Source organism: Anomalospiza imberbis, chromosome 1 (assembly GCF_031753505.1).
Source record: "Anomalospiza imberbis isolate Cuckoo-Finch-1a 21T00152 chromosome 1, ASM3175350v1, whole genome shotgun sequence".
Classification (NCBI taxonomy): Eukaryota; Metazoa; Chordata; class Aves; order Passeriformes; family Viduidae; genus Anomalospiza; species Anomalospiza imberbis.
The window spans coordinates 59,714,026-59,737,079 of record NC_089681.1 but is presented as its reverse complement, the minus strand read 5'-3'; the positions used below and the strand labels follow the sequence as shown (position 1 = coordinate 59,737,079).

Below are 23,054 nucleotides of genomic sequence, written 5' to 3'. Positions count from 1 at the left end.
GACAGCGTGGGATTGATTCCCTTTGGAACAGCGAGATGGGCCGTGGGCAGAGCACGGCCATACCGAGTCTCTGTTGCGGGTGCGCGACTGAGTCTGAAACTGCAGGTCCCCTTGCCTACCCATCCCGCCACGCCCCGGGAATCACATTTATCAGGATCCCAGTAAGCGCAGTTATAGGAGGAACTTCCCGGCCCACGGCAGCCGGGCCCGAGAGGGCAGCCAGGGCAGGCAGGCAGGTTGCCACCGCTCGCCTCGCTGAGGCCGTGGCCGGACGCAGCTCCCAGTAGCCCAGAGCCACTCGCGTCCCTTTCTTAGCTGGAGCCCAGCAGGGGTAACGGGGGCCCCGTCCTCCTTCGCCCCCGGGGTCCCTGCCCTTCCCTTCCCGCCTCCGCCGGCAGCAGCTCCCGCCCGCCGCTCCTTCCTGGTTGCCGGCGGCTGCCGAGGGGCGGGCGGGGCGCGGCTGCCGGGCGCACCTCCCGCGCAGGTGCCGGGGGACAGCCGCCGGGCATCCAAGGGGTGGGCTGGGGTCAGGAGGGAGCAAGGCAACAAGCCACACGGCGCCGACACCGAGCGGGGGCAGCGCCCGGCTCGCCCGCCGGAGGAGGCGCGGCTGTGTGGCGGCGGGAGGGACCCAGGCGCGCTCCTGAGCACAGCGCGGAGCGGAGGTTCCCTCCTTCCTGCTCCATCCCTGCCTCTCCCTCCACCTGGCCGCCGCTCCCGTTGGGCGGCGGGTGCGTGTGCGCGCTTCCCCCTCGCACCTTGGCTGCCCGCGCCCGCTGAATGCAGCCCCTGGAGCGCCGCAGCCCAGGAGGATACGCTGGGTGCGTTGTGACTAACTCTTTTTTTTTTTTTTAATTATTATTATAATTATTATTTTTGGAGGTTTTTCTTTTCTTCTCTCCGTGTGACTTCGCGGAGGGGAGAGGGGCAGCCGGGGCCTCCCCAGCACCGGCGGCTCCAGGGCTGTGCCCGCCCCGCACGCTGCGCTCCGCTGTGTTTGTTGTTGTTGTGCTCCGGGGAGGGAGGTGGCAGAGCGAGCAGCTCCCCCCGGGCGGCGGAGGGCGGGCAGTCTTTCGGCTTGTTTCTCTTCCTCTTCGCCGTGTGAGCCCGCGTCCCGTCCTCCTCGGCGGGGCAGCCGCGGGGGCTCGGCGGAGGACGTGCGGCGCTGCGGGACACCTGGGGCAGGTGGCAGCGCGGACAGCGGTAGGTGGCCCCGGGCTCCCTTCGGGGAGGGATCCCGCCCGCGGGACAGGTGCCTGAGGAGCGGGCGAGCGGTGCTGGGGACGGCGGGGAGGGCAAGCGCTGCTGCCCGACCCCCGCAGGTGTCTCCGAGGGGCGCGGGGCTCCCCCTCCGTCGGGGCGGCCGTGCCTTACATAACCGGGCGGGAGCCGGGGAGTCCGTGCCGTGCCTTCCGGTTTCACATCGCGGCCGTGCCCGGAGCCTTACACCGAAACGGACAACTTCTCTTTTTTCTTGTTTCGTTTTGTTGTTTTTTTTTTCCTCGCTTCACGGGGCCACGGCACAGGACAGGCGCTGGCGGAGAGCTGAGGAGCGGGCCAGGTGCTGTCCTCGCCGCGGTCCCGCCGCTGGCCCTGCGCGGCTGGGCACTCAGCGGCTCTTGCAGGGATTTCCTTAAGTTTCCGTGGGGAAGGTGTGCACGGGGCTGCGGTGACTCCGAGGTGCCGCTGGGACGCTCCTGTCAAGCGCCCCGGGACCCGGCACCTTCTCCGCCCTCACCGGCTGGGCTCGGCTCGAAGTTGCCGTGCTTCTGATGCGTGCCACCGGCTGTGCGAGGCTGGGCGCTTGCTGGGGAGGGTTGGCGGTGTTTGAGGTGTCTGTGTCCCCGTGTGTGATGAGCTGTGGCGATAGCAAACGCTGTACTTCTAGTGCCTTCGTACGCTTGTGGGGACTTCTTAAAAATCGCTGCTTGATTTGCCTTGGGAAGAATTTAAATGTGCACTTTTGTAATTTTAAGTAGGTTCATCCTGATAGTATTTCCGGTGTGCACCGCCTTTGCCCTTCAGTATATCAGATGCTGTGTTTGAAGTAAAGTTGATTGAAATAAGATGAAGACACTGGGAAAATAACGAATTCTTGTGGAGAAACAGAAGCTTTCCCCTGCTTCAGTGGAACCAGAATTGAATCTCAGATGATCAGGAGTGATAACATGTATATTGCACTGGTTTATTTCTATTCTATCCACTAATCATTTTTAAAGATCTGAGACTAATATAATTTTGTTGGTGTGGAGTACTGCCAGTTCACAGATACAAACAAGTTAACCTGTAGATTGTGGGTGATTGTGTACAAAGGCTTGAAACACCTGGCTGGAAGGAGGATGAAGTGCTCCCTGTCAGTCAAGGTAAATAATAACAGAGTAAGAGAACAGTCTTGGTTTATGTTAATGATTTGATTACTCTTGGCAGTCAAGTAGGAAACGGTTCTCTAAAATCTTTAAATAGTCTTAGGGCAGTTAGTAATTACTGGTATGGGTCCATCAAAGCTCTTGAGCATCATGGATTGTGGGTTACATCAGCTCTTGTCTGTCACGGATTGCATTCTGAATCATGCTAAAGAGCACCAATGAGAGCATTACCAATGCCATACCAGGCTATACCCAAGTTTCTGCTGGTAAGAGCCTAGAGAGGACCAGGAAAGGAAAAGCTTGCATTGATGCTTCCCTAGAGTATTTACTGCAGGCAGCTGTGGCTAAAGCACTCCCATGGGTAGAAGTGTTGCCTTTGTTCTTGACTGACACAAAGTTTGTTGTTCTTTCTTTGATTCTATACAGTAGTTTTTTCAGTCTCTGAGGAAATAGGTAACCAGATGAAGTATTCTGCAGACATTATTAATCACTGATAAGAGGGTTAGAGGGCAAGTTCTTGTTTGAAAAGGCCCATGTACAGGAGTTATATTGAGGGATATTAATTTTCCAGGTGCTGTTCATGCATTAGACTCCGAGATAATACATTTAAAATAAAGCTTAATATTTATAATGAAAAGAAAAAGGCAAAGAGTGCCTTTGAATCCATTTCTTAGTGAAATGGATTCAAATTAATTTTCACTGGGTTGGGAGAAAGACATGAATACAACGTATAGTCAGCTTCACTGAATTTGTACGTAGAGAATTAAGAACAGAAATTGAGTTTATGCCATTCTGCACAGCTGAATAATGTTCACAGACTTTCAAAGCCCCTGTTCTATCAGAATAGTTAATATAAATAAATCACTATGTTACAGTCACAATTGAGGTGATAAATTTTAGCTCACTGCAACTTTTAATGATAGAAATTGGAGCATGTGAATTAAAAATAGTTTCATATTTATAATTGCTTAATTTTGTGCATTTATGAAAAAATTCATGACAGAATTGTTCTTGCATTGGAATTTGTTTCTCATTATGCCAGCTCCCATATGACACCTAGAGCCTTATATCCTTGCTAAAGACAAGCTTGTCAGAATTCTGGAAATAATCAACTCAGAGTATCCTGCACATGCAGGGCAGGATTATATCAGTTTTCAAGTCTTGAGAACAACCAGGATGGCATTGGTCACCCCACAAATTGATAGCATAAGTGGGACATGGATCCAGTTCTTTTCAGTTCTGAGAGTTTGGGAAGATGAGTGTTCATGGTGTGTTAGATTACACATGAAGGTACATGGAGTGGTAATGGTGGGATGAGGCAAGAGAGCAACATGAGTGAGTGTCCCTGCTGTTGTGTATCCAAAAATTTCTAGTTTGCTCTTTTTGTGATGGTTTATTCAGTACTTGATATAAATTGCCCATATGGTTGAAATAGTCACTTTGGTTATTTATTCCATCAAATAGAACATATACATTTAGGCTCTAATTGCTATGCTACGTGATTTTTGTGACGGAAGTAACACATTATGCACTGTTGAGAGAAGGTCGAATAAGCTGGAATATTCGTCTCATGCTTACTTGAAGCACAAGTTCCAGAATTTGTTCAGTGTTCAAATGCTACTGTTTTCTGTTAGCGTCTTACCTGTCAAAAGGGAGAGTTGTGAAAATACGTTGGTGCTCATCTATTAGAACCTGGGCCATTTGGCTCAAACTTTTACTTACCAGAACTAAATTAATTTAATTTACTTGCAAACATAACAATTTTTGACAGTCAGCATTGTTATTGGACTACTATGGGTGAAATCTAGTATTTTTTGCCTAAAACACTTAAAGCATAGCCAGTGTTTAATGAGGAGAAGGCTGGAAGGTTTGCAGTCTAAGACTCTGATCTTGCATACAGGTTTAAAGTATAAACTCTGTCACAGAATAAAGGACAACAGAGTCTTCTAGATTATTGGTAAAGTGCTCTGTCCTGTGGTATTTAGTTACCTGAATAATTTTTCTTTCAGGCAAGACATCACGTTGAAACTCTATCTGTGTTTCTTGTGGTGAGGCTCTTAAATAAAGGACAGCGATGTGAAGGTGATGAAGAGCAGCAGGTCAGGAACTGCTGTTTTAAATACAGACAGCTGATAATCTTTTATAAAACAGGAATTTTTTCTGGATTCTTTAAAATACTCTGTTGAAGACAGGAAGGTGTTCAGAATTGTTAGATGCTTCCATGAAAAAAATCAGTGGGACATTGTAATTTCTGAAGAAGCCTGGATTTATATCTGTTAAAAAGAAAAGTTAGCAGCCAGTGGAAGAAGAATCAGAAAAAGGATATATGCTTTCGAGCTTGACTGCTCAAATCACTTGTACAACTGGAATTTCAGACAACTGTAGGCTCCGGTACTTTATTTGCACATTTCCTGTGTTAATATCCATTTTCCAGGGTGTCCAGCCTTCTGCACAGAGTGCTTGATTTGGACCTAATGAAATAAGCGATATGAAATGAACAAGTTCGTCTCTGAGAGACCAGTCCAGTTGCCCAAGGCAGTGGCTGGCTGCAGTGGAGATGACATTGGAGCTGAGTTACTGTAGCCCTCAGTCCTAGTTCTGGCTCTGGCGTGTGGATCATTCTGCCGGCAGGTTGTTCTCAGCCCGAGGAGAGAGCCTGTGAGTGCTGCATTCGAGCTAGAGGAGCACAGTATGCTGGTACTGACTAAGCCCTACGTTAAGATGCCACAATTGAAGCACAGTTCTCTAAGGGTTTTGCCAACATGAGAATTTAGACAAAATAATCTTAGTTGTGCTAAACTGTGGTTGAAAAGAGTTGCACAAAACTTCATTGATGGCTTTCCCTCAGGGAAACAGTGATAGTGCCTAATCTTATGTGTTCAGTGGCAGTAAATGAAGGCAATGTCACAATCACTTTTAGATTTTCTTTACTTAATAATTTCATTCAGATGAATATGGATTTCCTATGTTCATTTCTCTGGTTGTTTTCTAGTATTAGTAGCACATGAAGAAATGTCTTCTCCAGTCTAATCACCACACATATAAAATATTTTCCTATTTGAATCCTGGTGTCACGCGAACTTTCGGATACAGTATTAAATAATTTTTGATGTTATGTTTATGATTAACAATTTTACTAACTTCTTTAAAGACGAAATTGTACTCACGTTTTCTTGCTTTGCCAGCTGTTTTCAGAGTTTGGTTTTTAGGTTTTTTAAAACGCTTTTTCTGGATGTGGCTTTTTAAAACATGTTTTCTAGATGTTTGGGAAATGTATCAGTCACTTTCATCAATTTTCTGCACTTCATGTTCTTACTTGAGACTTTTCCAGAGACTGACCCTTCTATAAAAGGTTGATCATCCTGGGTTTAACTTTTTCATGTGGAGATTGACACACTGTTTACTACTATTTTCTTTAAAGGATTCAGGATCTATTATGAACATTTATTAGTAGCTAAAGAATTTCTAAATAGCAGATACTTAAACAGTTTCTGACAACAGGATTCAGATTTTAATGCTTTTGGGCTTTCATATTCTGTAAGAAGCTTTATACTTCTCAAAATGCTCTGTTAAAAATAAGTAGAGAACTCTGGTTAATATAGAGTGAGATCATTCTTATGAGGCTTCTTGCATCAGTTGCAGTAACTGTGAAATCCTAGTTCTGTTGCTTGGAATAGCTGTAAATCTTGGACATAACCCAGGAAAGCCCACACAAAAGGCACGTGAGAGAAGAACAAAAAATAACATGGAAATTTTCAGGCTGTTTTTTTTTCCTTCTGTCCTCAAGTGATTTTGAAATAACTCAGTAAGGAAGTTAGTTTTCTAAATATTTACTTAATATTGGTTTTTATTTTACTTTTTTTTTCTCTGGAGCTTTTGGAAGCCCTTTCAAAGGGGAGAAACAAGGAAATTAATAAATCTGAAAAGACTGATCAAGTCAGAGGTTTTTTTTCAAATATGCAGTGACTGCAGGTAAAATAGGAGGTTTTATATTAGTTTTTCTAAAATTTAAGCAGTTTTTGATCAATGCTAGATTTGTTTTGCATGCTGGAGGGAAAGACTTTTTTTAAATCTGACCTTTTTTTGTATTTTGTTCCAACACTTGTAAAATTTCTTAGTGTGTAATTGAAATTCTTAGTATTTATTTTTTTTAACACTTGAGAAAGTTTAATCATTTGGAAATGTTTAAATTCAGATTTTTCGGGTTGGTGAAGTTAACAACTGAGAGGATCTGTTGTCTAACTGTTATGCGTGGAAAGTGAGATGGAAAGCAAAATCAAATACAAACCAAGTTGTATTTCTAAAGTAATTCAGGCATGTAGTGTGATTTTTAATGTATTTTTAACTGGTGCATTATCTTTGGCTTCTGCTAAAGAGTTGCAATTACTGGATCACAAGTGAAAATCTGTTTGTTCTGAGTTCACTTCTTACTTGGAAGTCACAAAATTCAGGTAAAACAATGCAGTTGGACAATTCATAGCTATCCTTGAAATTAGAGACTTATAAAAGAGGCTTTTCAGAGTGAGAGACCAGTACTACCAGAGACACATAAAGGCATTCTGGCTGCATTTTTGAACCAGTTTTTCTGATTGGTCTTGGATTAAATTAGATCAAGGACTCTTATAGTGCAATAACAGCCTGTCATCTCAATAGGCATATATATTTTTTTTTCTCTGAAGATTGGAAAAGTCCTGAAATACAGCTGTTTTGTTTTCAGTGTCTTCCAGTTTTTTGGGTTTTTGTTTCTTTTCAGTTATAAATTGGGCTGTGATACTTTCCAGATTAGAAGGCAGTTGTATTCTGGTTATTCAAGGGCATTCTGGGGGGCAGTGTACAGCTGCTTCATCTGTTCTGGGCAAGATATTGCTGAAGTGTGGTATGGTGGTGAAAGGCCAGTCATGAGGTTTGTTCATCTTTGGACTTAAGGTGTTACAACTGCCACAGTAATCAGTTTCCAATATAGCAATAGCCTTGGAGCCCTAAGGACAGTTGTCCTGTAATTTTTGTTTACAATTGACTTTTCTAGATTTCCTTGATAGATTTCAGATGGATAAACTGAAGTGAGGTAGAGTGGCTTCAGGTTGGTTGGATTAAGTGGTAGAGGTGGTCTTTTCTGTCTCCTCAGATCTTCATCCTCACCAGCCTAACAGTATCACTTTGTATCAGTTGTCCACCCAGCTGGCCAAATCTCTCATTCCTCAGGCTGGGTTAGTGCCTTGAAGATAAAGCCTAGACTTTTTTCTTTTTTCTTTTATTTTTTTTTTTTTTTAATGCAGCAATTCTGCAGATCCCAGTGACACCTGTTATTCAAATCTGTACCTACACCTGTATCTCGTCAATATATCCCCTAGCCTGTTGCCATTTTCTCCTGACTAATATATATAATAACATATGTATATATTTAGAACTTCTATTGGCTTCCTACAGTATCCACTCCCAGGAAGCATTCCTGCAGTTTGTGACAAATTCCTGAATTACCTAGACTTTCGGTTTATCTTGGAAAAGACTTACTAGCTTCTGGGGGTGGCAGTTCCATATCATCCACAATACCTCATGGTTAATAGCAAATCATTGCTTTATGATGTTGTCTAATGTTCTGTAATGCTTTTCAGTTACCCTTCTCCAACACTGTTGTTTCCTGGATGTCAGCATTGCTCTTCTCTTCTAATTCTAAAAACATGAGTCCTTAGTTAAACTCTCTTGTCAGATCTTTTTAGTTCTCTGGATGAAAAATAATGTTGGAATATTATCTGACAGAACTTAGTGATGAAAATAAAATTCTCTTCTTGTCCCTTAGAGCATTAAGAGGGTACAGAAGAAATTATGGCAGCTTTGTGCATATGCTGGGTTGTTTTTTTTTTTTGTGGAGGACAGCTATATTAGTTTGTGTCCAGAAAGGACCTGTTGTACTGAAAATTATGACAGTAAAGTCTGAAACCAAATGAAGGAAAATAACTGGCCTATATTTCTAGTAGTTCTGTAGTATGGGATAAAATACTGATGAAGCAATACAGAACATAACTTTGGGGACTGGTGTGTGCCTTGGAGCTTTATCCATAAAGAATGTTATAATCATTGTAATAGGAAACTTTCGGACCCCTACTGGGTTGCATTTTTGATAGCTCACACCATTCTAGAGAGCTAAAATTGGAGTAAAACTCATAATCCCATGAATTACTAAACTCCACTATCAAGTTACCCAGTGATCCCATTTTAATTTGTCTTTTCAGTGAAATGGTCACTGAAAAATAGTCAACAGTTTGATTCCAGGCATTTTCATCTCCACATTGCTTAGCTTAAAAGAAAAAAACACAGTGCCTGGAAGGCTGTCTGAAGAACAGTGGCAAACTGTTTTGAAAGTGGTTGCCTGTTGTGCTTCATATATTAACAAAATTGGTGATATGAGTAGAACCTTTCCACATTTCTTAAGTCAGCCTTGGTGTTGTCTCCTTTTATTTTTCTGAAAGTAGAAAGAAGACAGATTTTTTCATAGCTGTTTTTAGCTTAAAATACATGCTCAAATAATTGGGACTGACTTAAAGGAGAACAATTGCAATTATCTTGTGTTTTGGCTTTTGTTGAGTCTTTTACTATTAGAATCTTTCCTCAAATGTTGGAAGTTACTGGGGGACTTCTCACTGAAGTGCGGAGCTTCTACAAATAGAAACTCTCTGACTTGTATTTTGTGTTATCTTTTATCTGTACTATTACTTTGCCCTGACTTGTTCCTGGAAAAGAGATGCATGTAAGTTTCTGCACAGCTTTCACAGTTTCAGCATAGTCTGACTCAGTGCTGTTCACCTGGAAGATAGGCAGTAATTTGGCTTTTTGTTCTTCAGAAAGATACTCTTGTCAAATGGGAAATAACCCATAATAGGCTCACATGGAAAAATTTTTGCTTTAATGGAAATTTTAGTAGGTGCTTTTCAACTGAGTGCAGGGCTGTTGGTGTTGAAAAGCTAATCTTAAACTTCAGCCAGCATGTAAAGTGAGTTGTGAAATAACTCCATTCTTCTCCTCCTTCACTGGTAAAATACTTTGTGTGTGGTTTGGTTATTGGGTTTGGGGGTTTTTTTTGGTTGGTTATTTTTTTTCCTCTCTTAATTATAACTCTTGAATGCCACAACTTTCTTTATTAATGAAAGCACCATAGGAAGATATTTGGTTCCAACTGAAGGCTGAAATTATAGCCATGAGTAATAATTTTTTGTGCCCCTGGAAAAGGTGAGAAAGAAGTAATGAAAACTACTTTGCAACATAATTGGTCTTCTTTTATAAATGGCTTGCATGTTTTATCCCTGTGAGTAATATTTTGTCCATTCAGCCTTAGCGAGGCCACAAACAGCATACAGCAAAAACAAAAGTATGCTCCTTGTCTTAATAGAGTTGCATGGTAAAGCACTGAGTAGCAGCATATTCAGAATTCTTAGCTGCAGTTTATATTCTACCATTAGGGACTGTGTTTCTTTTCCCCTTACCTAATGCATATTTACAGCTTCCCAGATCACAGTTGATGTTGTTCTGCCCCCGTGCACCTTGGTGAAAAGCCTGCCTCATAATTTTTATAATTTATTTTAGGTATTGAAAATTTGCTACTACATGCTCCAAAGCTTTCTCCAGGCTGAACAATCCCAGTGTCTTCAGCCTCTCCTCACAGGACGTGTGATCCAGCTGACAGCTGTCTTTGTGGCCTTCCACTGAACTTGCTCCTGTTGACGTTTCATAATGTGGATCCAAAAGCAGACCTGGTAGTGCAGATACCAGAGAAGTGGATTGTGCATGAAGCAGAACAATTGCTTCCCTCAGTCCACTGGCTGTGCTTCCATTTCCAAAGCCTGGGAAGCTGTTATCTCTCCTTGCTTGCCAGCTGCAGGGCTGATTCATGGCTTGCCAGGACCTCCAGCTTGTTTTCAGGGGCGTTGCCTCCCAGTCAGGGTGGTCTTCCGGCATTTTTGTTGGCCATATCTAAGTTGTTCTGAATGGCAACCTTGCCCTCCAATGTGTCTTCGAAACCTGTAAATGTAGTGCTTGCAGACTTACTGTGTGCTCTGCCAGGTCACTGTAAAAGAATTTAAACAGGATTGGGTCCCTAACCTATTCACTTTGTAACCATGGGCAGATTGTGAACCATCAAGAGCTGCTGTTTGAGCCCTGTGATTGAGATATTTGGGCTTTTTTATGAGCTAGTAGTTTACACATCCATTCTGTAACTTGGATCAGGTTAGGTGCAAAGATGCTGCAGGAAAGATTTTTGAGTATTTCTAAAATCAGGGTGGGTGACACCAGTGATGTCTCATCCATAAATCCTGTCATTTTATGACAGAAGGCAATCATATTGGTCAGGTATGATTTAACCTCTCTAAATCCATCCTGGTGATTCCCAATGACCATCTTCTCCTTAATATGCCCAGAAATGACATGCAGGCAGTCATATGTCAGAACATACTGTGGAAGTAGATTAACAAACAATGAAAGTAGGCTTGGACTGTGGTGTTTTCTTTCCTAGTGATCCCTCAGACTTGGTAACTGGTAACCTGTGCATAATCCCACTCCAGCTCTTCTTTTCTGGTTGCCCAGTTGCTGTCCATCTGTAGGTGATGAGTGCATGCTGGTCACAGGATTGAGCACCTGCATCTTTAGGAATGTGGTGATGAATAAGCTGGGACTTCATGTGACCTGGGGGAACAAGTTTGTCAGAACAGGATGCCTCTTCTAGAGTGATTCTTGCTCCCTGTGTGCGTGTGTGTGTGTGTGTGAGGAATTTACCAGATAAGAAGGTGACAGCAAAAGTGACAGTAAGTTTAATAATTATTTTAGCTTGATCTAATGCATGTTAATAATTACATTGATGATCTGCTTAGAGACAGTGGGCTTTACCCTGGGTTTTCTTTTGTATTGATTTACTTCCATTATCTTGCCATTGGCTTGACAGTAAAAGTATTGCATATTCAGGTGTCAGGATGTATGAAAAACCTGTATTTGCCTTCTGATATGCATTTAAAGCTTCTTTTTTTTTTTTTTTTGGTAGTTATCTTTTTTTTGTTTTGTTGCTACTGTTAATCTGCTTTTACAACTTCTCTAATTATGTCGTGGCTTTTTTTCTGCTAATCACTACTTTGATATTCCCTTATTACTCATAATTTTAGGTGGTCTTTAGAAAACACCAGCACCTGCAAATGCAGTAAGATCCACAGTAAAACTGAGACTTGCTTGATTTGCACAGAGTAAGAAGCAAAGAAATTTATCGTGGTTGTATGATGCTGAATAGTGAGTTCACAATGACTTATTGGGGAATTCAGTGTTTCTCAGATCTTATCATTAGCACCACTTGTCTTATTGGTTCAGATGCTTAATTTTCCAACTTCTGTTACTGATGAACTGTTATTATTCTGTACAGTTCATCAGATATCAAAATAATTTTGTCACATGATGATAGTTATCCTTAGTTTTGTCCTGTATTGAACTAAACATTTAGATACTCATTTTTATTAACTGCATTATTTTTTTAGGACCTGAAAAGCCCCTTCAGAATAAGGTTACAAATATATTTAATAAAACATTTCTAAAGGAGCAATAGCTGAACTGATTAGAAGACTGAAATTCTACAATTTAGAAATGTTCTAGAAACCGTCTAATTGGCAGTGAATTAATCAGAAATACAGTATTCACAAAATGTTTTGAATGGCAGGTGTAATTAGTTCATTATTTTAATGCTTCCAATAGTGTTTAATTGCAGTAAGGCTTTAATACTTTAGGAAAAAGATCACAACAGTTGGCAAATCATTGTCAGTATTTTAAGTCAATCTTACGTGTATTCCAAAATCATACTGGCATTTTCTAAACAGAGACTGAAAAATTCATGTAGGGGAAAAAGTCAAATGCTAAATGATAAATAGTAAATGGTACCTCTATAGTAAATTTTAATCTAAATTCTTACTTTTATGTATAATGCCTGTCTCTCTCATATTTTAAGAACTGGTTTTATGCTTTACTTGTGAAGTGTAAAATCACATTTTCCTCATATTCAGTTTAGTAAATATTTTATTTTTGTAAATTAAAGATTAACATGCAAATACAGTATTTGTAGAATATTACATTTGGAAATGGACAAATGATTAAATGTATTTCACAATCAGCTAGCTCTGTACTTTAACCTGAGAAGAATAACCAGGGCTTTGGAAAGAAGGCAGTTAAGTAATTTCATAATCATTCATGCATTACAGCAATAATATTGGCACACACAAGCATAAAAACTGGTTTTGCAGTTTCTTCCTGATACTAACAAATGCAACGATCTTCAATGGGCTTTCTTGTATAAGAAAAGACCACCTAAATAAGTAATATCAAATGAAAGCAAGATTTTAAGACATTAAGGTTTGTTGCCACACTGATTTTAAATAGATAATAGACATATAAAAGTTATTCTGTATATGTCCTTTCGTGGTATTAAGTAATTTTGTGAATTTTTTCTTACTGATCGAGGGAGGTGTTGACTTACAGTATTTCTGGCTCAATTCCAGATTATTTTGTTTGTATAAAAAACTCCTGTAGTGTCAGTTAAATACATTGCCTGTCATATAACTTCCTAAGCATTTTAAGTTTTCTCCATTTAAGGATTGCTGCAATTCAGAAATGTTTGAAGTTATTCTTATTTGTATTTTGTTGGAAGGCAAGAAATTATAGTTCAGACTGAAGAGAATGCTGAGTAGCATTGTGGTGGGACATAGATAGTGAGTTTCTGGCCAAGAGAGAAGATCTCCTTCTGCTTGCAAATTCTGTATTTACAATATAAGACCAGGCAGGTTGTGTGGGCGGAGCATGAAAATAACTCTTTTGTGAAAAAATTATATATTCTGGATTATGTTTGGGTGCGGACAATTTTCAATGGGCAGATGGTAAGCAAGTGATGGGCAAGATAATTGTATTGTCTGAGTGTTATGATGTGAAAAGAGCAAAATAGTAACCAGTACAAAAATTATTAGGTGCCTTTGTTTCTGCAATGTTGTGACACCTCTTGTTCATCAACTTGTGCGTGTTGCAGTCCCACTGGACCTGGCATCTCTGTGCATCTGATTCTGTTATTGTCTGCTTACACTTTTTCCCCATGTGGCATTTGAGAGAGCATTTGTGGCATGACCTGCAATCGTCCTCCATTTTAGCAGACCACCAATATCTGATGACATTTTAAGTGCTTTAGGACTGGCTGTTTGTGTTATGTAATTGGCAAGATAAGGGAAACTTCTGTGCATGACTAATTGAATATAAGAGTGAAAAAAGTGCACTCTGATTTATCCAAACTGATGAAATGTTTACATGCAGCTATGTTAAAAAATCCCAAAACAGTTCTGGTGATAATTGCTTTCCACTTTGCTTATCTCCAAACGTACAGAATCTGGAGTGTTTTTAAACATCTTTGCTAGATGCTGTGAAGCCTGTGGTTTTGGGGGTGGAGCTGTGTTTTTTTCTGTGTGAATATCGTGTGCTTCAAGATAGTAAATGGGGAAAACAGTTGTGGGTTTGTTTTTTTTTTGGTTTTTTTTGGTTTTTTTTTTTAGGGTTGGGGTTTTTTTGTCCCTAGAATTGCTGCATTTTTGTTTTGGAAGTTGACATTAATTTTGGCAGATGGTCAAATACCAAATTGAGAATAGATTTACTAATAGATACTTACCTATAAGCGGTAATACATTAGTGTTACTGGATGAACCAAAAGAAGGTAGTGATGAAAACAGTAGCATTAGCTTAGTAAAGGCAGGTTTGGTCATTCAGAATTATTTTAAGGTCTTAAAATGCCACAAACTAAATATTAGGGACTACAGTGGAACAATGTTGAAATGAAGAAGGGATTATTAATTTGGGAGTGAAAGCTGTAACATCTCAAACTTGTCATAACTGTTAATTTAAATAGCTGAATTTCCACTTAAAAATGTATTATAAACCAACTAAATCCTATTGGTATAGCTTAATTGCTTGCAATTCAATAAAAGCTGGTTTAAGTATGATGCTACATTAAATAAAAGACCCACTGCTTTCACTCATAGCTAACCCATGTGAATGTTAAATGACAGCTTTTGATTCAGGTATAGTAACTTTGTATTAATGACTGTATTTGTGCCTTGAGTAATTGTTGTTTGAAAGGGCTGTAGGTGAGTTAAGAGTTGCATGGTAGTAGGTTGGGTGGAGATACTATTTGAGGTAAAAAATAAAGAATTTGGCTAAACCAGCAGCTAAGTATCTCTTTTCTGAAAGGTTTTAACTCTCTGAAGGTGTGGAATGAGAAGCACTTTTATGGATTGAGTCAATGACAAGATGCACAAACAAATTGCTGGAAGAGTTTGTTATATAGTTTGTTCTATGCATATGTGCTATAAAGTTTCACAGACTGTGGAAATATTACTCATTATTGCATTTCTGTGGAGAAATGTTTACTGCAGAGGTTTTGAGGAGGGGATTTTAAGGACTCTTTTGGAATATAGCCTTAGAGCAATGTTATAAAAAGAGCAGTCAGTTTGTAAATGGTTTGGGAAATAGAGGTGAAAGAGACTTGAAGAGCCTTACATGAAGCCCCCTAGTCTATCTAGTGCTCAGAATTAAATGTCTCAGAATATTACTCGATGTAGTCAGTGAGCAAAGGCTCCTGCAAGTCAGTATCCATCCAAACGAAGTGTGTTTCACTGGTGTTTCGGTTCCCGGAGCTGCGGAGGGCAGACGTGGACTTTGTGTGTGTCTCACAAATGATTCCTGAGGGCTGCTGCTCACAAATTTGCAGAAGAGCTGGTTAGCCAAGACCCTGCTGTGCTGTGGTTGGGATGGAGATCAGCTCCAGCTCTTTCCCCAAGGGTTCAGACCTGTGTTCCAGGCTGCCAAGGTAGAGGCTGTTAAGCAGGAGTTGTGTTCCCTTTCTTCAGTAAATGCATGTCTTGGTGCAGAAGGAGTTACAGCTCTCCCATACTTAGACTGATCCCTTACAGGATAAAGTGGATGAGCTCAGAGTGGGGAATAAAGTCTGTTTGTCTAGTATCCTACATGCCAGTGAAATCCAGCTGGCTAAAAGCTATCCTATTTCATTTCTGTTTCCCCTTTCCAGAGTAGTGCTGGTTTTGTCATTTTGTTTTATTTGGGGCTTTGATTATTTTATCCTTTTTTACGGTCAGTTGTCACCGTATTAACGGATTCAGAAAAAGGTAGCCCCTCTCTGCCCCCTTCTTCCCACTTCCCACCTCAATGCTCCAGGTACACTGTTCAGAAATATGGATTGAAATATTCCCAGGCCAGAGGAGTGCCCTGTGTCATTTGTGGCTGTCCTGCCATGGCAAGAACCACACGCCATTCATGCAGTCCCTAAAATACAGTGGTCAGACTCTTGCTTTCTATCTTCAACACAGCTAGGTGTTTTACTCTCCTCTGGTTCTCCCAGAGCCCTGCTCTCCTAATGTTAAAAATATTCTGGCTTTCAATTTAGACTTATATGTGGGCAGTGTGTATTTTCTCCTCCTCCAACACTCATTTTGCTTTGCTTTACTTAGGCTTGACATGTTATGAGCTTTTAGCCTTATCTCTGTCTAACAGGTTCCAATTGCTCCCCTCATCTTCACATCTGTTCTAGTAAAAAATTCATGTTGTTAGATATGGCTGACCAGAATTTTACCTTGTATTCAGCTGATGTTATGCTAGTGGCTTGTGTGATGACTTTAATTATTCCCTGTTTTAGCTGGAAATATTCCCTCATGATACAATGTAGGCCTGTTTGTCTGTCTTTTTTTTTTAATTTATTTTCCCCTTGCCAGATCACATTGGTGACTCACAGTTATCCTGTGATCAAGCCAGACTGATCTCTCCCTTCAGTATCGTCTAACACGATCCCTGGTTTCCCACATCCTGTGTGAGTGTGCTAATCACAAGCTTATTATCTCATGGTATAGGTGACCTTCTGCTATAGCTGGTTAGAAAAAAAAAGGCAGGGAGTGGGTTGTTGCAGTGGTTTCCACTCTGTCTTGTGATAATCTTGAACTTGATAGTTCACATTTTCTGTGTTTGAGACAAAGTTGGCTGAATGAAGACCTAGGATGTCAAAGAAATAACCTCATTGTATATTGATGGGGTTCTGGTGTAAAATCATGTGAAGCTGCTTGGCTGTGTCATCGTAGCTGGAGTGATATTTTGTATGACTGATGGCAGAACTTGAAAGCCATGGAGCTTATTGTAAAATAAGAAAGGAGGTGTGTGTTGTGAGTACAAACCCTGGCATTGTGTAGTAGCTGAGAACGGGTTTTCAGAATTGCAACTCTGGATTTAATTTTCGAACGTCTGCCAAAGCTTCTCAAGTGGGCTGTAAGTATTTTTTTATGTATTGTCCTTAACTTATCTCTGCCTTTGCTCTATATCTGTAATATGGGAGAAAGGTTTACCTTCTGGTCATGTGTTTTGTCTACTTATGTTGCAAGACCTTTAGGGAAGGAACTTCTTTGCTACTTTTGCATACTGTCTGGAAAAACCCTCTTGGTTGAAGGCTGTGGACCCTGTACAGATGATGGCATTTGCAACATTTTCTTTTTTAAAAAAATATTTAGTTTACAATAAAATAGTTTACAAGTGCAACTTGTTCAAGAACAAGATATTCTTGTGATGGGTGCTGCAAATATTATATACAAGCTTACTTTTAATCATATCGTGGATTTGAGATATATTTTGGTAATCATGATTGAAAGTGAATACACTGCTAGTTCTCCTTATTGAAACATGTATTTTCTCACTCCATTATTTTGATATGTTGCCAGATATACATATGTTGCCAGATTTTGTTCTCTTTTTCTTTTGTACACTGAAGAATGGTGAACTGCATTTGAAAACCATGCTGGAAAAATGAGTGTTTGGCCTGTCACATGCTTTTGTCTTCCTTTTAATGTGGAATAAACAATCTGGTTTTCTTTTTAGTGAAAGAAGGGGTGATAATGGCCTTGTGTGCATTTAGAATATTCTCATGTTCAAATGGAATTTTTCCCCTGGGTCTATCATTGCTCTCTTCAGTAGTTATTCAGTAATGACTGTTTCTATATTGGCTTTGAATGTACCTCTGATAAAGATTGGGAAAACAACATTTACACGTGAGATTTATGAGTTACATAAAATGAGGCAATATTCCAGTATGAGCCACGAGTTCTTGAAAGCATATTTAAAGAAGCACACAAGTACGATAATTATGTCAGGGTGAGGTTCCTCATGCAGATTTCAGCTGCTTTACTCATTAATTATTTAAAATTCCAAGTTCAACAACTCACAGCTTAGTGACTGTAACCTGCTAAGCCTCTGATCTAAACAATTAAAGCCAAAACATCTGGATTAAAATTCCATTTGAAAGGAAGATTAATTGATTATTTCTCAGCTTATGCAATTATCTTTTGCAAAAAAAGTAATTTTGCTTTCTCAGAAGGGAAGGTAAATCAGTGTGTCATCACCAGAGAAAATCCCAACTGGTGTCAGAGTATCTGCGTTTCCAGATAATCATTTATGAGCCCAGAAAAAATGCTTCTCTACAGCTTTCTGAGTTACTTTGTTTTTAAATTGAATGGTCTTACATGTCTTCAGCATGCTTACAAATTAAAATACTGAGGACTAAGTCTTCATCAAATTACTCTGAAAAACACTTTAGGATCATGATTTCATGTATGAACGCTCATACAATATGGCCAGGCAAAAGAAAGCAAAAAGAAGTGAAAAACACAATGCACAGGAAGAGAGAAACACAAGCATAGAGTTAAGGATGCATTTTTTTCTGTGTCAGAGAAGAAACATCGGGTTTTGTGCCTCTTGGCAATGTGTTTATGGGAAGGAAGGGAGGGACATGACTGTCGAGAAGTAGATTGGGCCAAAGAGAGTCATCTTGGAGTATGGTGAAAGTCAGACCCTTTCGCAATATCAGTATTTTTGCAGTATTTATGCCAAGTGTTACAGAGGAGAATCTGCAGGAAATCCATCTGTTGGTTGATATGTTCGCAGTATAGATAACATATATGAAGTCAGAAGAGGAGACAAAGATCAGGGAGAGAGAGAGAATTTTTTTTCTCTTTTAATTGAGAAGGATCTAGTGATTCAGTGTTATCTCACAGCACAGTTAATGCTGTCTGAAGGGGGTGAATCATCTCCTTGTCCCATATGTCAGTCTGTTGAATATGAGAAGAGCAGGCATACAGTGCCTTTAATTCATGTGTGTTTAGAACTCCAGGTGTGCATTTTGTTGTCAGTCTCTACAAAGTGTTAATGAAATACTGATCATCAAAGTGCCCATGTTCTCTGGGAAGCTTAGGTAACCTACCTCACTTCAAAAGGGAGAATATACCCCTCAACATTTGGAGAGGGCTGGTTTTTCTAAACAGAGAACGGGAAAAAAAAAGTGAGTTATTGAATATATCTTGGTTTTATTCTCTTGGTATTTTTAAATTTTTATCTGAAAAGAGGTGCTAGGTCTTGTCTGTTTCAAGAGTACCTTAATCTCAGAACCTGGAAGTCTTCAAGTAACAAACAATTATCATTTTCTGTATAATTTCTCTGTATATAAAAGTAAATAAAAAATAAAAGTAAATAAAAGTTTTTGCCCTCTGCTACTGTTAAGATTGTTACTTTGGCCTGAAATTCTCCATTAACTGAATATGAATTTTGTTCTTTTTTTCATCCTCCTGGTTAATACTGCACTTGGGTTATATATTCTTGTGTGATGCTTCCTATTTTTCAAAACTGCATAAGAATTTAGGACAAATGTCTAACTTTTAGTTGTTGACTGAGGCTGAATGTTGAAGTTCACAGCTGTGGAGGTGCATTGGTAAAGGAAATACGGTACTTTGGAAGCCATGGTGGTGTAAAGCACTGTTCTTACGAGTCTATGGCATGTCTTACAAATACATAGAATGAGGCTATGACATGTCTCTATTATTAAATTTATATCTTTCTCTGTCCCTTTTTTTTTTTTTTTTTTTTTTGTCCATGAGATAATTTATTTTACTGTAGTATCAAATTATTTTGTCTCTGGAGCACATAGGTGCTGAAAAAAAAAATCGATGAATATGTGTCTGATCCTTTCCAGAAAGCTGGGAAAAAATTGTCCTAGCTCCAACGTGTTGTATGCCATGCAGACCTAAACCTATATGAAAAAAAAAAATAATAATAACACCCAGCCTATTTTGTTGTGGTGCTGTGCATAAAAGACAGCATGTAGCAAGTGAACCTGTTCATATTAGTGATTGAGATAAAAACAGACAAATCAGTCTTACTTTTGTAGGAGGGCACCATTTTCCCTTTCATACATATATTCAAGGGAGGTATATGTGTGGCCCTCTCTGTTCCCTAGATTGGGAATAGCTGAGGGGCACAGGTATCTCAGTAAAGTCACAGAGTACTTACAAGGAAATCCGCGTTTAGTCAAGACCCAGTTGTAGGTACAGTGGTAGAAGTGCAGCAAGAAGTAGGGATGGAGGTCAAACGTGCTGGGTGCATCTGTACCTTGCCCCAGGCCTTTGGGGTCCTACCTGGCTCCCTCCTCAGATGCACTGGAGGTGATTAAGGAAATTTCCTTATGACCCTGCAGGTGGATTGGTACAGAGTTCACAGGGCCTTGCTAATCTTAGTGTTTTGAAGACAAACAGTAAAATGTGGCTGATGCCAAATGATCGTGGTCATTGATGATTTCTGTTTGCGTAAAGGAGTATAGGTACCAGCATGTGCTACATGACCTCAGGGGAGCAATTTTCCATTTGGGAAGCAGAAAAGCCCTGTTGAGAAATTTTCTTTTTCTTAGTGGACAGGGTGGATGGTGCTCTAGCAAGGAGAATGGAGTGGGTTGAAGGAAGAAAGTAGAGAAAAGCAAGAAAAACCTGCACTACAGAAAATAAATGTGGCTTAGAAATTTCATTGTAATCTCACTGTTGTCTAGAATCAAGTTTGGACTATGCTCAGTGTGCTGAGGTGAGATTTCTGGAAATCACATGCTTTTGTAAAAAATAATGTGCAATATCCTTCTTCTTGGCAATAGAAGAAAATTGCAATCAAAACAGTCAGGGAACATCTTAAATCTTGGGTCCTGCTTACCCTATGGCAATTTTAGGAAATAGTTTGCAACAATGTTTTTTCACAGAATATATTCTCTTTCGCTGTAGTAGCCTTTCTCATGTGCCATAGTGTTGCAGAAAATCCTAGAGAAAATTAAATAATTTTAGTGTCCTTTGCAATGATACATGCAGTGTGTATAAATTACTGAGCAACTGTTCTAGCACTGGGGAGTACTTTCTCAGGTAAAAGTGTTTCAGAACTTGGCCAATCTCTCAGAGGAGTGATTTTTCTAGGCCTAGTGTCCTTGCTAAGGTTCATGCACTTATCTGTAAACATTGAAATTGCTGTAATATCTAGATAGGTCAGGACTGTTATATGCAAGACACTGTACAAGCATGATTAAATACATCTGTAAGTACTAAACTCCTGTTAACTTCTCTGATTTATAGGCTATGGTCACCACTGAAATCTTGGTTTTGATAATTCATGATGGAAATATGTCTGGAATAATTTGTTTTTCTTTCAGAGAAATATAACTGTAGAAGTCAAAAGTGAAATAAATTTTGATTTAGGAAGTATTGCAGTCTTTCACAATAATGAAAAATTATATCTGCGTTAAATAACAATGAAACTTGTAAGGAATTTAAAGCACTATATTTTATGAAATGATTTAACAGTTGAATTAAGAGGGTGGGATTCCTGTGGAGCAGTTTGTCCATGAGGCAGGTTACTTTAGTTATTGGTTGCTCACATCTGTCTACGAAGCGTCTGACTGTGGCTGCTGATGGATATAGCTGCAGGTCACTCATTCGTGCCTGCTGGAGGTTTTCTTTCTTGGTGAGTTAGAATATTAGGTTCCCACAATGAGGGAATTCTGAAGAAAGAGATGAGGCATGCCCCATGCCTCAGTCTTGTTTTGAAAGAAGATGAAGTGAAAGGTTTCCTTGCAAAGATGTGTATCACACTGAGAGCCTAAAAAAAAACCCACTCAAAGATTTCCATCTAGCTGGCAGCCACTGCTCTGCAATGTGTCACCTTGCTTCCCAGAAAGCTGTGTAGCCAGGACCTGACACTACCATAAACAAACAAAAAACCAAACAAACACAAAAAAACTGCCAAAAAACTAAAACAAACCCCAACAACAAAAAATACCACAAAACCTTGGGTAAGTTTGTAATTAAGAGTTTATACTAGGAGTCTACTAGAATGAGAGAGAACTTGCACACTTTTTAAAAGAAATTGCCTTTTTTTTCTGATAATATCTGTATATAGTAGTAAAAGGTCATATTTACTTGTATAAGAATAGTTATGAATTTAGCAGGAAGTTTTAAGTAAATTCCTCCAATATTTTTATATTCTTTGGTTACCCTTCCCATGTGTGAGTAAGGCTGGGAGCACTTGTAGCTCTGCACTATTACTCAACATCAGTCTGTGATGAATACATATTCCTAGACAAGGTAGTAATTACATTCTGATACCTGTAAATATGTAAGTCCTTGCATACCTTTATTATTACTTGTAGTTCTGTTGAGTCATAATTTACGTGTGGGAAGAGGTAAGATCATATTTAAAAATCCATTTTCAGCAGCAGGTGATACATTTTCAGTAGTTTATGCTTTTTAATTTGAAGTAACCATTAATGTTCAATAAAAGTGTGCTATTTGGATTGGCTTAGACAGTTTTGACTCCTCAATTACAATATCATTTATTTAAAGTCTGATGACTACATAGGTGAACTTTTTTCAGGCTCCTCTGAGTAAGAAAATGCTATTTTCCAGTTAAAACTGCATAACCTGCAGAAAGTAATGCCACTGCATTTCTTCTTATATTCAGAAGGTTGGGAGAAGTGTTTTTCTGCCTTTCAGTGAAAATTCTAAATCCTAAACTTCTTTATAGGACGGTGGGTATGTATGGGAAGACTTTTCAGCCCCTTTATTGTTATGTGAGGAATTAATAGCAATTACCTGTACCTAACTTCTCTTCAGATCAAGCATCTGCATTCATTTATGCATGGAAAAAAAAGATAAAAAGTAAAATCTGGTTGTGAGTGTTTTATGGGTACAGGGTGGTTTTTCCTGGAGTGTTACTTGTTTAGCTGCAAATATCAACAGGCAGACTAGAATGGACTAAAAAAATGCTACAATGATATAAGTTTTTAAACCCCTATTTCCAATCAACTGCTCAGTTGAAGATAAATTACGTGATGCCAACATAAGTGTATTTTTATAGGTATGTGTTGTGTAGACCAGAGTTTTTTCATCTCTTATTTTGAGTTTTGGAAATACAAGTTTTTCTCCTTGGGTAAGGAAATGGCATTTCTGTAGTAGTTGCTAGTTGGAATATGGGTTCCTGCTGTGAAGAAAGTGGGAAAGCTGCTTGGTCTAGGCTTCCATCAGGTTATCTGTTAGACTAACTCTGTAAGAAGGTGAATTGATGGGAGGAGACACTTAATTTCATTTCCCCAGGCAAAATCCCTCTGCTGCTTTTGGAATTACTCAAAGCAGCCGGCATAGGTGGAGTTACTGCTGTATCAGTCATGGATTGGGAAGTGCCAGGTCATGGCAGCAGAGCTGATTCAGCTCATTGGGTGGTTGTGTCATAGTGCTGAGGCAGCTGGAGATGGTTCTGCTGGTGGCACCTGCAGTGGTGGTT

At 39.8% G+C, this 23,054-nt stretch overlaps 1 protein-coding gene across 4 annotated transcripts in view; it reads left to right on the top strand.

The window, feature by feature from the left end:
• Positions 1-783: 783 nt before the first annotated feature.
• The window catches only part of MBP (myelin basic protein), a 108,949-nt gene continuing 86,678 nt past the window's right edge, over positions 784-23,054 (top strand). For 2 of the 4 annotated variants that reach the window (XM_068193956.1, XM_068193940.1), the window contains exon 1: positions 10,150-10,295. The gene's annotated coding sequence lies outside the window, so the exon portion shown is untranslated. Of the gene's footprint in view, positions 822-10,149; positions 10,296-23,054 lie in introns of those variants that run through there. The other 2 variants (XM_068193946.1, XM_068193976.1) reach the window with 2 other exon arrangements.